Below are 14,223 nucleotides of genomic sequence, written 5' to 3'. Positions count from 1 at the left end.
ACTGCCCGGCGCGCGATCGGAGCTGCGCGGGGCGGGGACGGCGCCAGATTCAAAGCGTCCCTTCCCGACGCGGAGTCCGTCACCGGGACCCGGCCGCGGCGGCGGGGCGGGGTCCCGGGAACAAAGGCGGGCCTCGCGGAGCCCCGCTCGCCGCGCTCCAGGTCGGGGTCAAGGGGAAGCGAAAGTGAAACCCGAGGCAGAGGGCGCCCAGCCTGGCCGCTCACCCGCTCCGGGGCTCCACGGCGGCGGCGGCGCGGGGTCCCGGGAACACCTGCCCCGCCTTGCGGAGCCGCCTCGGCCTGCGAGCCCCCTCCGGGTCTGGAGCCGCGGCCCCACCTCCCGGTAAGTCAGCAGGCCTGGCTCGCCTGGGAGTGGAAGTGGGGAGGGGGCCGCGGTGCGGGGAGCGCGAAGGGAGGGTTCCGGCGCGAAACTCGGCGTCGGCGTCTGAGTGTGCGGGGCCTGGGGGCGGGGGCCGAGGTAGGACGTGGGGCGGGGGACTCGGGGAAGCCTGGAAAATGGGGAAGGGGACCCCAGAGACTGGAGTTCTTTGCTATAGCTCAGAGCGCCTAGGGCTCTGGTCTTCAACAGCATTGCCTCACATGGCATTTTTAGAAAGTGCTTAAAATCTCTCCTGGAAAGAGACTGGAAGGCAACCTGCCTTTCTCTCTCCTGCCTGTGCCCTGGTTGAGAAGCGGCCACTTTTTCCTCCCAACGTGACATTGTTGTGGGCCCAGAGCATCTTCCACTCCATGAGAACAAAAAAAAGGATGGGTGGTGGAGCACCTAGGGTTCAGGGAGGCTTGGCGGGACCCTTGGTGGACAACTTGGACACATTGTCGTTCAGGCAGTGTATCTTCCCTGGTTGGCTGCCTGGACCCCATGCCCCATCACCTTCTCTGGACAACCCAGCCCTGCGGAATAGGGGTTCTTCCCAGTATGCTGGGCCCGGAAGCTCAGCAAAGGTCCATAGTACCTCTGGTCCTGGACTGAGGAGGCAGTGCCCCTACCTAAGGCCAGAGAATAGGGGGACACTGTCTGACTCTGCCCCCGGGGGACGGTTTGAATGTGGCCCTTCAGGGTTCAGGAACCTAGATGAGCGGGAGAGTCCCAACTTAGCCCTAGGGTGTTGCCTGATGTGAGGAGGAAGGCCGCTACCCCTGTCCTCTACCCATCATGACTTTTCAAGTCCGTGGTCCTTGGGTTGGGCCTGGTCACTAAGAGGTTAACAAGCCATTCTCTTAGTTGCTGCCAGCCACCAATTAGTCTGTAATCATGCAGCTGCCAAGTGTCCCTAGGGGCATGTGGTCAGCCTAATGGGGCATTCTCTGGTTGGGCAAGGACTGGGGAGGTGGCCATGCAACCTGTGCTTAAACCAAACACTAGGCCTTTTGGAGTTTTCTTAGGGTCCACAGACCCCTTCTCTGCTCTCCTCGTGCAGCTGCCTGGTTTAGGCACTTCCTGGGGTTCTACACTTACAGGGTATGAAAGCTTGAGTCAGTTAAACTTGGTTTCAAACTCAGGCTCTACCACTTTCTGGCTATGTAATATTAAAGAAATCACTTCCCCTCTCTGAGCCTCTTTCAGTAAACAGACCTCTCAACTAGGAATAAATGAAATGGTGGATTTGAGCTGCTTAGCCCAGTGCCTGGCAATCGGGAGAACCCTGTAGACAATTCCTAAAATCTTGAGCAACCCCAATGCCAGGTATTTCCTGTGGGAGATATGCAAGAGCCAGGTGCTAGGGACCATATTCTCCTCCCTTGGGGGATGTGGTTTGTGTCATTGTCTTAGCTAGTCTGTTTCCCCCCTTGCTCACCAACACTTCTGATCTCTGGATATTAATTGGATTTTACTCTGTGGAGTCTAGGCCTGAAGCTGCTACTCTCTGGGCTTCTTCTCTCCCTGCTCAGGTGCTGAGTTCAATGGGGTTTGCCAGGGGTCTGGGCGATGTCTGCAGCTGCAATAGCAGCTAGCCCTTTAAGGAGGAAAAAAACAATTATCCAGCCTGGGCATTGCATCAGCTGAAGCCTGGAGGGTCCCTGGGGAGAGGGGGGCAGACTGGTGGTTGATTTCATTAGTGCCATGTGAGATCTCTCACCTGAGTCTGCCCCGCTCCCCAGCGGAACCCTTCTCCCCAGGCAACAGCAGCTCCAGGGCCTCCTCCCACCCTGGGAGCCCCACCTTGGAGGACTGTCTCTGCACCCCCAGGCAGAGGAGGGTAGGAAAGTGTCTCATACAGCCCTTTTGCTGACTGTGGCAGTGTCTCTGCTGCTGCCCTTGTGCTGACTTGGGGTGCAGGGTGCAGCTCCTATACTGGCATTTTGCTGACAGTGGGGGTACCTCCCCCAGTACTGTTTGGCTGACCTGAGGATGTTTCTTTCCCACACTGGCCTTTTTTTTTTTTTTTTTTTTTTTTTTGATGCAAGGGAGGAGGACTTTTGACACTGGCCTCTGGCGCTGACAGTGAGGCTGTCTCCCGTACTGGTGGACCACCGACCTTTAAGAGGAGCTTCATGGTCTGAGGGTGGGGACTGAGGGCGTGGGTTAGAAACAAATGTTCTCTGTGTGGAGGCGAGCTGGCATGGGATGGTGAGTCACAGAGGTGTGAGGTCTGGGGCAGAGAAGAGATTCATCCTCTGTCCTCCGTGTCCATCCTGTTGCCATTTCAGGTGTTGGCTTAGACTCCTGAGCCTTAGTCTCCTCCAGAAAATAGGGTTAATTTGCATCCATACCCATCCACTCTGTCTGGAAAGGGATTAGGAAGTGAAGTGCAGTAATCTGATACACAGCCCCCAGCCCATGGCTGGCAGGTAGAAGGTACTTAATACACATTGGTTCTCCTCCCCACGCAAGGTTGGATGGGGCTCAAGATACCTGGACAAGAAACCGAAGGATCAGGGAGGAGTAATGAGAAGGGAGAAAGTGCGCTGGGCCTTCTTGCCTCTTGCAGGAGGTTGCATTCAGTCCACTGGGTACCAAGGAGGTACCGAGCTCTGTGAGCCAGTAGGCCCCTGCATTGTGGGGCTGGTATTCTAGCAGGGTCATGACCCAGAGCAGATAATTACAGTGTGACAGGCATTGCGAGGAGGGACCTGGAGAGGCTGCGAATCCATCACTGGAGGTACTTGCTGTGCTCTGGCGTCTGGGAAGGGCTCCTGGAGAAAGTGATACTTTAGCTGAGGCCTGAGGGTACCAAGGAGTTGAGGAGGTAAAGAAGTGGAGATGAAGAAGGGAACCATGTGTAGGGCTTGATGTAATGGGGAGGGAGGCCCAGGGTCTGTAGGGCCAGATCCTTGGTCTAGCAGGGACTTACTGGAGGGGTATGGATTTCTTGGAAGACCAGTGGCAGCCCCTAAAGGATTTTAGGCAGAGAAAAGGATTAGATTTCTGGAGAGTGTAGGCTAGAGTCTGTGAATTGCAGACAGAGCCTTCACACAGTGACCTTTTGACTTCTACCCTCTCCCCGTGTGGCAGCAGCTTTGGCACCCTGGGAGTGGTTGTTTACGAGGTTTGTCCCAGGAGGAAGGGGGCCAGGCCTAGTCCCTCCAGCTCCCTCTCTCCGGACTAAACTGCATCTCAGCCTTGTTGACAATGCTTAGCCCTTTGGGGCCAGGTTTTCTCAACTTCCCTGTGGAGCCAGAAGGCCGTACGCAGGGCTTTAGCACCAGGCTGGCCTGTGTTCACATCCCAGCTCTGCAACACAAGAGCAAGGCACACCCCATCTCTGAACTACAATGTCCTCACTATATGATGGGGTTAATATTAATCTTTCTGTCTGAAGGAAAAAGTAAAATTCTAGGTGGAAATCACAAAGCCTGATCTCAGTGTCAGTTGGCTTTTTTATTCTATTTCATGGATGCTGATACTCACCCTGGAGCAGCTACAGGGCTGGCTAGGGTGGGGAGCAGAGTGGGTTGTAAGTGTTCATGGACTTAGAAGGAAGGACCCTGTATTTGGTTTAATTATCTGTTGTCCCCATCTTGAAAGTCTTAATAGTTTGTTTTTTTTTTTTTTTTTTTTTTTTGTCTTTTTGATGCAGGGTCTCCCTATGCACTTCAGGCTGGCCTTGAGCTCACTTTGTAGCCCAGGCTGGTCTCGAACTCGCAAGGATCCTCCTGCCTTGGCCTCCCAAGTGCTAGGATTATAGGTGTGTGCCACCATGCCCAGTGGTCTTAATAGTTTTGAACAAGGGATGATCCCGTGTTTCCTTTTAGCACTGGCCCTTGCGTATTACATAGCCCACAAATCACTGAGGGGTAGGACGAGGCAGGGAAAGACAAACCTGCAAGTAATTCTTCAGTCGAGAATGTAAAAGGTGGAGGGTGCGACTAATTGCCCAGGGTCGGTGGGAAGCTAATTGTAGTAATGCTTATTTAGTGCTTACTGTGTGCTGGTGATCTGCCAGGAATGCTCATCTTTAAGCAGCCCTAAGAGGTGGGTACAACTATTGTCTCCATGGTAGAGATATGAAGAAACTGAGGTTATTTGGCCAAAATGACATAGCGATCATGTGGCAGAGCTGGGACTCAAAGCCACATTGTCCAGCTGCAGAGCACAGGCCTGGGCTAGGGAAGTCTTCACCCAATGGGAGGGGCCTCCTGGGCTGCCCCTGAAGGAGAACTTGGCTTTACCCAAGGGGAAGAAGGTGCACAGGGGAAAGGAGGGCGCCCTCAGCTGGAAAGTGTGTGGAAAAGGGAAGCCAAATCTCACCTTTGGGGGCTGAGGGAAGTGACCTTTGGGTTTCAGAGCTCTGAGTTGAGTTTCCAAGCTCAGAGCCCCTGCTCTCTCTGCCACGTGTTCTGCTGCTCTCATGACTCCTCAGAACTGTTTTGCCCCCTCTTTTCTTTCCATTGCCTCCTCCTTTGCCATCCCTTGGGTCATCTCATTTAGTATCCTAACTTTAATGCTCTCTTCTGGGTTCAGGGCCTGTGCATCCAGCTGCTTCCTGGACATAGACAGTCAGCCTCAGGCCCAAGCCCAAATCTGTAGCTCTACCCACCCACACCTGCTCTTCTTCCAGGGTCCACAGCTCATCTCTGGCACCATCATCCACCCACTTGCTCAAGCTGGAAGCTGGAAATTCTCCTGGACTCTTCCCCCTCCTCGCCCCCACATCCTATAGCCAAGCCTCAGCAAGTCTTGTTATTTTCCCTGAATACCTCTGGGTTTATGAACCTGCCCACAGCCCCTCAAGCCCACCACCAGTGCTCACCTAGACATTGGTGATGGCCTCGTACTTGGGCTCCTTACCTTACCATTCTTGCCTCCTTGGTTTCGTTTTTTACACTGCAGACGGAGTGATCTAAAGATAAATGTTTGCCAGTGTGGTGGTGCACGCCTATACTCCCAGCACTCAGGAGGCTGAGTTGAGGTAGGAGGATTGTTGAGAGTTCGAGGCCAGCCTGAGCTACATAGTGAGTTCAGGGTCAGCCCGCACTACATAGCTAGACTCTGACTCAAAAAAAAAAAAAACAAAAAGAAAAAAGAAAAAAAAAAAATTGACTTCCAGAACTGTTTAGAATAAAATCCAGATTCAACGACACAGTCTCCAAAGCTCTATGTGATCTGGTCCCTGCCTACTTTTTGTATCATCTGTATTTATGCTCTCCCTCAACTGCAGGTCTTTCACATTTGTTCTTCCTAATCCTGGCTTGTATGTCCCCCCTTGGAGCCCTGCTAACTCCTACTTATCCACACAGACACATCACCCGCTCCACAGGACCTTGTACTATGCGATACTTGGCATATCTGAATTAATTTTCCAACATCTTGATCTCCTATGCACTTTGTGGGTCAGGAATCCTGCATTGCCTCACTCTGGTCCATATTAGGTCCACAAAGAGTTGGTCAATTAATGAAAGACCAGGAGAACCAGCCTGCAGCATCCTAAATGGCCTCTCTGCCTCCAGGCCTGTCTTTTCTAGTCCTTTTTCCATAAGCTCCAGAGCAATCTTTCCAAAACACAGAACTGACCCTGTCACCCCCTGCTACTTAAAATACTTCAATAGCTCCCCATTGCTGGCAGGAAAAGGCCTCAGCTTCTTATTATGATATTCAAAGCTCTTTATGATCTGTGCCTGAGTCCCTGTCCACCCCATCTCCCTGGCTTCCGCAGCACACTTTGAACACCTGGCACTTCCTCTGACACACACACTGGGCTATTCTGTGCCTCTGTGCACCTGCACTTGCTGTTCCTTCTGCTTATGATGCTTTCCTACCCCCTCTGTCTCCATGGAGAACGTCTTGCATTCTTTAAAACTGGCTCACCTCCCCACTTTGCTGTGAAGCCAATGCAGACCTCTGCCCCCTGGATATCAGCCCACCCTCCTTTGCCACATCTGTGTGGAGCCCCATTTCTTACTGTCTCCTGCTGGAATAGGCTCCTCTAGGGCAGGCACAGAGATTGTGGGTTTTTTGTTTTGTTTTTGTTCACCCAGGGCCTTCTCACTGAGCTACATCCCCAGACCTTTTTATTTTTTAGTTTTTGAGAGAAGGCCTCACTAAGTCACTAAGTTGCCAAGCTGGGTTCAAATTTGCAGTCCTCCTGCCTCAGCCTCCCAGTGTGCTGGGATTACAGGTGTGCCTGACTTACAGGTTTTTTTCCCCCCGAGGTTTGTTTATCTTTGCATCTCTAGCTCCCAGCTTTTTTTCTGTCTTAATTAGGTCTTTGCTTATATACAGAAGCCCACTCAAACCAGCTTCAGTAATAAGAAGGGCTTATTATAAGTATACGTGGGTTTTCTGGGACTTGAGAGGAAGGAAGAGTGTGAGCCTTGGGAAGGTGGGACCTGGAAGGCTGAGAGAAGCTGAATCAGTCCATTGTACTCTGTTTGGTGTCTTTGCCTTCCTGTCACCACAGACTGGACTTGTTTGCTTTTTCAGGCACCAAGCCAGATCTTGTTCCTATATTGTGTTCCTTGGTTCCAGACGCATTCAAAGATTGAACAACTCGGGGCTTGACAGATCCATTTCCGAAGTTGCAGGGGAGGATCTGATTGGCTCTGAAGGGGTCAGGGCCAATCAATTGTAGCCTGCTGGGAAGGATCACCAAGTCAGACATGGAACATGGCTCTTGGTGCCCATTTTAAAAAAGGGGGGATGGCTTTGTTAACTGGGAAAGTACTTTGTATGGCATCTGCTAGAGTGTGGGCAGGTGGGTCTGAGCCTCAGTCTTCCATGTGAACAGCACCTGGAGAAAAGACACCTCAGCTGTGACTGAAAGAGGACTCTTCTTTGGGCAGCAGTGGTCAGGGTGGTCTCTAGAACCTGTGACATGTAATTCAGAGGTCTGAGCAGAGAGAACGGGAGATGAGACCTTGAATTTCCTCACCTCTCTTTGAAGTGAACAGAAAGGGAAGGAAAAGGCATGAGCAGTCAGAACCATTTTCTCTACCAAAATCTTACGCCCCCCCTCTGATACTTAACTCATTTCCTTTCCTCAACGAAGAACCATACCATGTCCTGGGAGTCTGCCCCTTTTGCACCTATGTTGTTTCTGTTCTTTGTAATGCCCTAGTAATGAACCGTGTTTGAGCACTTCTTCTGTACCAGACATTGCATATGTGTTACTTCATTTCATCCTCACATCCTGTAAGAGTGCTACTACTGTTGCCCCTGTCTTTACAGACAAGGAAACTGAGGCTCAGAGAGGTGGCATTTACAGACTAGAGAACCAGCAATGTGGCTGCAGAGTAAAAGTTCTTAATCTCTGCTACTTACTGTTTTCCCTGGGGATTATGCTGGCCTCATGGACCAGGTTATCATCCTCCCTGTGTCCCACTGCCGAGCACAGAGTCAGCCTAGTGCAAGGGCTCCTGACTGTAGGACAGGTGGACACAGGTAGGCAGCTGAGTGGGAGTCAAGTCTCCTATTCATGGGTCTATTCTGTGTGGCTGTGGACAAATCTCTGAACCTTTCTGAGCTTACTTTTGTCGTTCAAAAATGGGGATGGTGATTCCTGCTGTGGGGCTATATTAGGTAGAGGATGCAGTGACAGTTTGTAAATAGGAAGGAACTAAGCAGTCTTTATAGAGCTGTTATTGCAGAATGGGTGGCAGCAACAGGGTGCCAGCGGGCTGCTGTGTCCAGCTCCTGCAGGAGCTGGGTGGGTTTCCTACCATGTGGAGTGCTACCTGCCATGACTCTCGAGGGCTTGTGGACCTGCCATTACATAACAGCATCTCACATAGTGAGGAGGTTGGTTCCCTCTCAACTCTAGCAAGTCCAAGGTTGTCCCAGGGAGAAAGTGTCCGTGTAGCACTTGCTACCCTCCCTTTTGAATAGAGAAAGCTGTCCAACTAGGCTGAGAGCTTTGGTCGACAACTCCATGTAGCTAAGATGTAATAATATAGCTTTGTTTTTTATTGTGTTTATTTTACTGTCATATTCTATTTATTAACAGCGATATTGGCTTTCTGTTTTTAGTAGTAACAGTTTATATTTAAACTAGATATATTAAGTTAAAAGTGTCAACTTAAAGAAAAAATGCGCATGTGGATTTGGCAGAAATTTTGAGGGTGGCATACAGATACAGTGTTATGTAGCTAATACAAAAGCAGAAAGTGGCATGGGAAGTCAGAAATGTGGCCTAACTAATCTCAAAATTGTACCTTCCACCTGTGTGACAGACTTGGGGGTCTCTCCCTGCCCTGCTGGCTTGCTCCCCTCTGCTCATTTTGTGCCCAGGCTTGGGTTTTTGTTCTGTCTTTGTTATTTACCATGATTGTCCTGCAGACGGGAGAGTCTGTGCCACCATCTTTATGACCTGCTTTTGAGGGGGACTCTAGGAGGTGGAGAGTCTGGATAGGGGTAGCCCCCTCACCTTTGAGGCCAGGCTGGAGCCCTCCTCGGGGAGCAGGAGCTGCATACCCCACACTTTTCCTAGTCCTCATGCACAATGTGGGCTCAGGGCTTCCTAGAGAAGCAGTTGGGCTCTGGGGACCACCGGTGAGGGTAAAGCTGTCTCTGGCACTGTGTGCCTGTGCCCCAGAGCTGGGGCCTGGGTACCATAAAGCCATAAAGGCTTTGGACTCTCAAAGGTCCCCATTCCTCTGCTCCCACATTTGTACCCCTTTTTGTGCTATAGACTGCCTGCTCCTGGAACTAGATAGCACCTCCCACGAGGCCTCCGAGGGTACATGAATTTCTCTACAGGGCCCACGACCAGGGCCAAAGCAGAGCAAGCAGATGAGAGGGAGGGAGGCCGGTCTGCCTCCGCCCAGACTCACATTCATAGTGAGGGACAGGGGCCTGACCAGAGTAGGGCATGCATTTTTGTATGTCCACAGTATGTGAGTGTCTCTGTGCAGGCACTGTGTGTGTGCACATGCACCCGTGTGCACATGTGTCTATGTAGCCTGCTTATGGCAAATGGCACCTCATGGGATATGTTTAAGGTTCCTTGGGAGAGTTTTGGGGTAGCATGTGCCTTTCTGTGTGTGTGGTAGGGGGTCTCATGCCTGTGTGGTCTGTGGTCACTGTATCTCTATGTAATACATACGTGACAACTGTCTTGTGTGTTTCTGTATATGTGTGCTCCGTCTTGGTGGATTTTAGTGCTGGGTGTGATGTGTGCCTGCTGTTTTGTGTACATGCTGTCTTTTGTACAGTGTGTGTCTGGTTCTACGGTGTGTCTGAATGGCAGAGTGAAAGTGTGTGGCCTGCTTTGAAGGGGTCAGGGGTGGAGGGGTGTGGGGAAGCACGGGTCCTAGGGACGAGGTCAGTGGCTGGGTTGTGGCACGGTTGTGCTGGGTTCCCGAGGTTCCCCAGGGTAGGCAGTGGACGGAGTGGCGCCTTTTGGCTTGGCGCAGGTCTCGTAACTGGAGCCCCTTCCTCCTATGAAATATTGATTGTTCTTGGCGGCCAGGCAAGGAGAGGGGCGGGCCGGGAGGGAGCCGCTGTCCTTGGTGCTGCCGCCTCCGCCCTAGCAGGGGCATCTGTGCTCAGGCAAGGCTGGCTAGGCGGGAGTGATTGTCCACCCCTCACTCCCCTCAGCGGGGCCCTGCTCTAGGGATGAACTTGCCTGTTCCGACTGCTGTCTGTTAGTTCAGCCACCTCATCTAGGAAGGGGCAGCAGGAACTAAACCAGTATTTTGTTAAGATCCGGTATCTCCCAGGGATAGGGTGACCACATAGCTGGGTTTGCCTGAGGCAGTCCTAATTTACACCTTTGCCTGTGGTCCTGGTGTGATTGTTAGCAGTGTCCCTGCTCACTCTTAAAAGGGTTCCAGCTGGATGATAAGTTATGTGCTTGCCAGCAATAAGGGTTTGCTTCAAAGAATTCTCTCTTCCTTAAGCTCTGCTCTGCCCTGGGGCTTCTGTGGCCAGGTGGGTGTACTTTGCACAGAGGCTGGGGGAATTGCCCTTCCCATGCTAAGGCTGAGCTGAAAAAAGAGCTCGGGAGACTCAGGGACCTTGGGACCTTGCTACAACCCAGACCTTCCCCTGGAGATGCAGCCCCCTTCACCATCCTAAACGCTGCTTTCCGTTTACCTGTGCTCCTTCTCAGTCCTGGGCTGCCCCTGTGTCCTGGAGCAGAGCTGGAATGCTAGCCTCAGCTTCCTCCATCCAGGGCAGGCCCCTCCTTGGTCTCCACTGAAGGGTGTTGTAGGGCTGCCAGTTTGGCCATCTGCATGCTCATGGCTTCCTCCCTGAGTTCTCCTATGCTAAACTGCCCATTCTCCCCCGCCCATGGATTCTGTGTTCCTCCTACCTCTCACTTCGGGTACTGTCTCCTGTCCCTTCCTCATCTGTCCTTCCCTGTGGGCATTTCCCTTCCTTTTTACACCCTGCATTTCCCTCTGGGAGCACACAGTGCCTGCCCATTCCCCTACTTCTCCTGAGCTCAGTGGATCTGCTTACCTGCCCCACACCTCCATGTAGAAGCTGCAGTGCTACCTCAGACTTGTGACTAAGATGAGGATCATCTTCTCCTTAAGCTGGGTTTGTCTTCTGGGACCTCAGGCTCTGCCATCAGAACCTCATAGTTCCATCCTTCCTATAAATCACCTTGAATTCCATTTTCCCCCTCTCCCCAACGTTGTCCCTTCAGCAGCTCTAGGCAATCCCCTAGTCACACCTGGATGCGTGGCCACCCTTTCCTCGTCACACAGTCAGATCAGAGGCAGGGCAGTCCCTCCTACCTGCATGGATACAGCAGCCTCCTGGATGCTTTCCCTGCTGTCAGCTTTCTTCTGATTCTGCACTCTGTCAAATTGATCTCAGTAAAACATTACATCTAAATCCTGTCAGATTTCACTCCTACAGGATTAAAACCTTGATTCGTAGCTCCACATTCAAAGCCCTTCATTGGCTGCTCTCAGGCACCCTTTTCAGTCCCCACTCACACAACCATCTTTTCTTCCTGTTCCAACTGCTCAGCTCTGTTCACTAGCCCCTGAACACAGCATTCGCTGTCTGCTTCTTTCCAGTAGCTCTATTGCTTTCCTGTGGAACCATCTCTGCCTCTCCAAGTCCCACCTATCTTCCAAGCTAGGGAAGGGGCTGATTGGTTGAGATGCCTGAGAAGCATATGTGTCCTGCAAGAACCCTTCCCCCCTGGAATCCATACCCTGAGAGGCCCCAGAGCTCAAGCTCTGTAAATCTGACTCCAGAAAGCACTCTAGTAACATGAGCAGAAATCAATTAATCAATAAAAAGCAGTTATCAAGCACGTAGCAGAGAACTTGTCCCTGTTCATGAGCACACACTTGTGGTGAGGTCTGTTACTTTAGTGTATGCTTTGAAAAGAAAAATATTGCTGTTTTTTCATTATAACATTAATATACTTTCTAAAGTAGTAACTAGAAAACACAATATGTCATGAAGAAAATAAAAATGACTCATAACTCTCTCCAGCTACAAACACTGTTAATTTAATGTTTTTGATTGCCACTTATTCATTCCACAAGTATTTATGGAGCCCTGCAATAGGCCAGATCTGTGCCAGACCAGGGATTTGGGGTGAAGACAACATGGTCCTTATTTTTTTAGCAGCTCATAGCAGGGAATGAGGTGTGGGAGACAGGCACCAAGCAAGTTAGAACAATAGTGTCTGTATCTTCCAGAGCTACTATAACAAAGTACCATGAACTGGGCCCCTTAAAATGACAGAGATTTAGTCCCTTGTAGTTCTGGAGGCTGGAAGTGTGTCTGCAGGGTTGTTTCCTTCTGGAGGCTGTGAGGGAGAATCTACTCCATGCCGCTGCCCTAGCTTCTGCTGTCAGCTGGCCATTCTTCGCATCTCTTTGTGTGATACTGCATGGCTCCAATCTCTACCTCTGTTGTCATATGACATTCTCCTGCTTCATGACCATCTTCCTGAAGGACGCTAGTTGAATTAGGAATGAACCCTTCTCCAGTGTAATCTCAATCAATTACATCTTCAATGAGCCTATTTTCAACCAAGGCCATATTTTAAGTTTGAGGGGGTAGGACCTTGGCATTTTGTTGGGAACAGGGCATCATTCAACCCATAGCACAAAAGAACAGTATATAGTTCTGGAGGAGCATGACAGGTGACTAACCTTGCCTGGGAAGAAATGACCTTCAAACTGGAACTGAGGGAAGATGAGCGAAGAGTAGGGATCAGGGTTCAGCCAGGCAGGGCAGAGAGACAGACAAGTGCTGTCCGTAAAGCATGGGGATGAGGCAGGCTGCTTGTGAGCATTCCAGGCAGGCAGAAGACAAAGTGGCACTTTCTAGGAATGAAAAGAAAACTGTGTGGCCATAATACAGAGTAGGAACAAGAGGTGGGACCTGGGAGAACAAGTCAGGGACAGGTTCATATGGGGTTGGAGCCTTAGTAAGAGGCTTCTCCTTTGTCCTGAGAGAATTAGGGAGCTCTGACAGAGTGTCAAGCACAAGCAGTTCATCTTGCTTTGGAGGCTGTCTCCTCTCAAGACTGAGGACTCTGAAGATGGTATTGTTCCTCTAAGTCTCTGGTGCTGAGGACGACTCATAGCCATGCTCTTGGGAGCCCCCTGGCTACGTGAAGGCATAGGACAGCTCTTTCCAGAAAAGGAGGCACAACCTGGCCCTAGCAGTCCCTTGTTGGAGGGTTGGGGATGGGCCTCACATTCAGAACCTTCCTCTGAACCAGAGACAGGGCTCGTCCAGCCTGGGGTCTGCTCAGCTTTGGATGTGCTAAGTCCTCAGTGACTGGAGACACAGGGCTGACCACTCCATACCAGCACTGCGTGAGAGTTGTGACTGCAGACAGATCCAGCCCCATGTGGCTCCCTGAGGTCAGAGGCCTGGGTGCTGGGAGAAGCTAGGTCTTGCATGGGCCATGTCTTCAGCATCCTGTTTCCTTCAAGGGGTGTCTGAGTCTATGATGCCTTCCTACATGGGACCCAGCCGGGCTGGTGCTTGTTCATCCCTCAACACACCCTTAGAGATCCTCTCCTTACTGTACATGGTGGCAGAGGGCCTACCCTGCCCAAAGCAGCCTGTCCCCACCTTGTCTGGGCTGGGTGGGCCTGCCTAGGTGGAGGAGAAGTGGGTCAGCCGGTAGCCATGGTGACAGCAGCTGCTCCCTGCCAGCCTTCTCATCTCCTCACCACAAACCTCACTGGTGCGCTTCTTTGTCTGGTCTGGCAGGGATGGAGCCAGGAGGGTGGGATTGGGAGCTGGATCGTGTATGAGTGTATTTGTGTTCAGGTGCCTGCTCAGAGCTGGTGTCTGTGCCTCAGCCTGGAAAGCTCACGGCCTGGGGTAAGATGCTTCCCACTTCCCTGGACACGGTAGTGATGGGGCTCTTCTTGCCCCTCTGCCTGGGCAGGGGCCCAGAGGAGGGCATGGGGGGCGAGTATGTGCGAGTGTGTACACAAATATGAATTTGAATGCCTGTGGCTGTTTTGACTGCCCGTGTGGCTGCTTCTGTGTACCTTTGTGTAGATGAGTATCTTGGGTGCATGTGTGCATGTCTGTAAACACAAGTGATTTGTCTTCCTGTGTATATCATCTGTGTAGGTCCATATTGTGTGTGATCACATATTTGAAATTCGGTGCTCTGTCTCTGTGTGTGTGTGTGTGTGTGTGTGTGTGTGTGTGTGTGTGTGTGTGTATAAGATGGTCTAGGGAGACAAAGGTCTGCACAGCAAGGCAAGAAGTTAGTATGTGCTCCCCACCCTGGTGGGGTGTGTTTTCTTGTCCTGCCTGCTTCCCCTATCACATCCAAGCCCCTGTTACCCACCCACCCCTCCCCAAGTGGGGAAAGGAAAG

The 14,223-nt window shown here is 51.5% G+C and overlaps 1 protein-coding gene across 3 annotated transcripts in view; it reads left to right on the top strand.

The window, feature by feature from the left end:
- Positions 1-246: 246 nt before the first annotated feature.
- Rims3 (regulating synaptic membrane exocytosis 3) overlaps positions 247-14,223 on the top strand; it is a 38,337-nt gene continuing 24,360 nt past the window's right edge. For all 3 annotated transcript variants that reach the window (XM_005410578.1, XM_005410579.1, XM_005410577.1), the window contains exon 1: positions 247-342. The gene's annotated coding sequence lies outside the window, so the exon portion shown is untranslated. The remainder of the gene's footprint in view (positions 343-14,223) is intronic.

The sequence above is a fragment of the Chinchilla lanigera genome, unplaced genomic scaffold, assembly GCF_000276665.1.
Source record: "Chinchilla lanigera isolate Chin_1 unplaced genomic scaffold, ChiLan1.0 scaffold00136, whole genome shotgun sequence".
Classification (NCBI taxonomy): Eukaryota; Metazoa; Chordata; class Mammalia; order Rodentia; family Chinchillidae; genus Chinchilla; species Chinchilla lanigera.
This window is presented reverse-complemented; position numbering and strand designations above follow the sequence as displayed.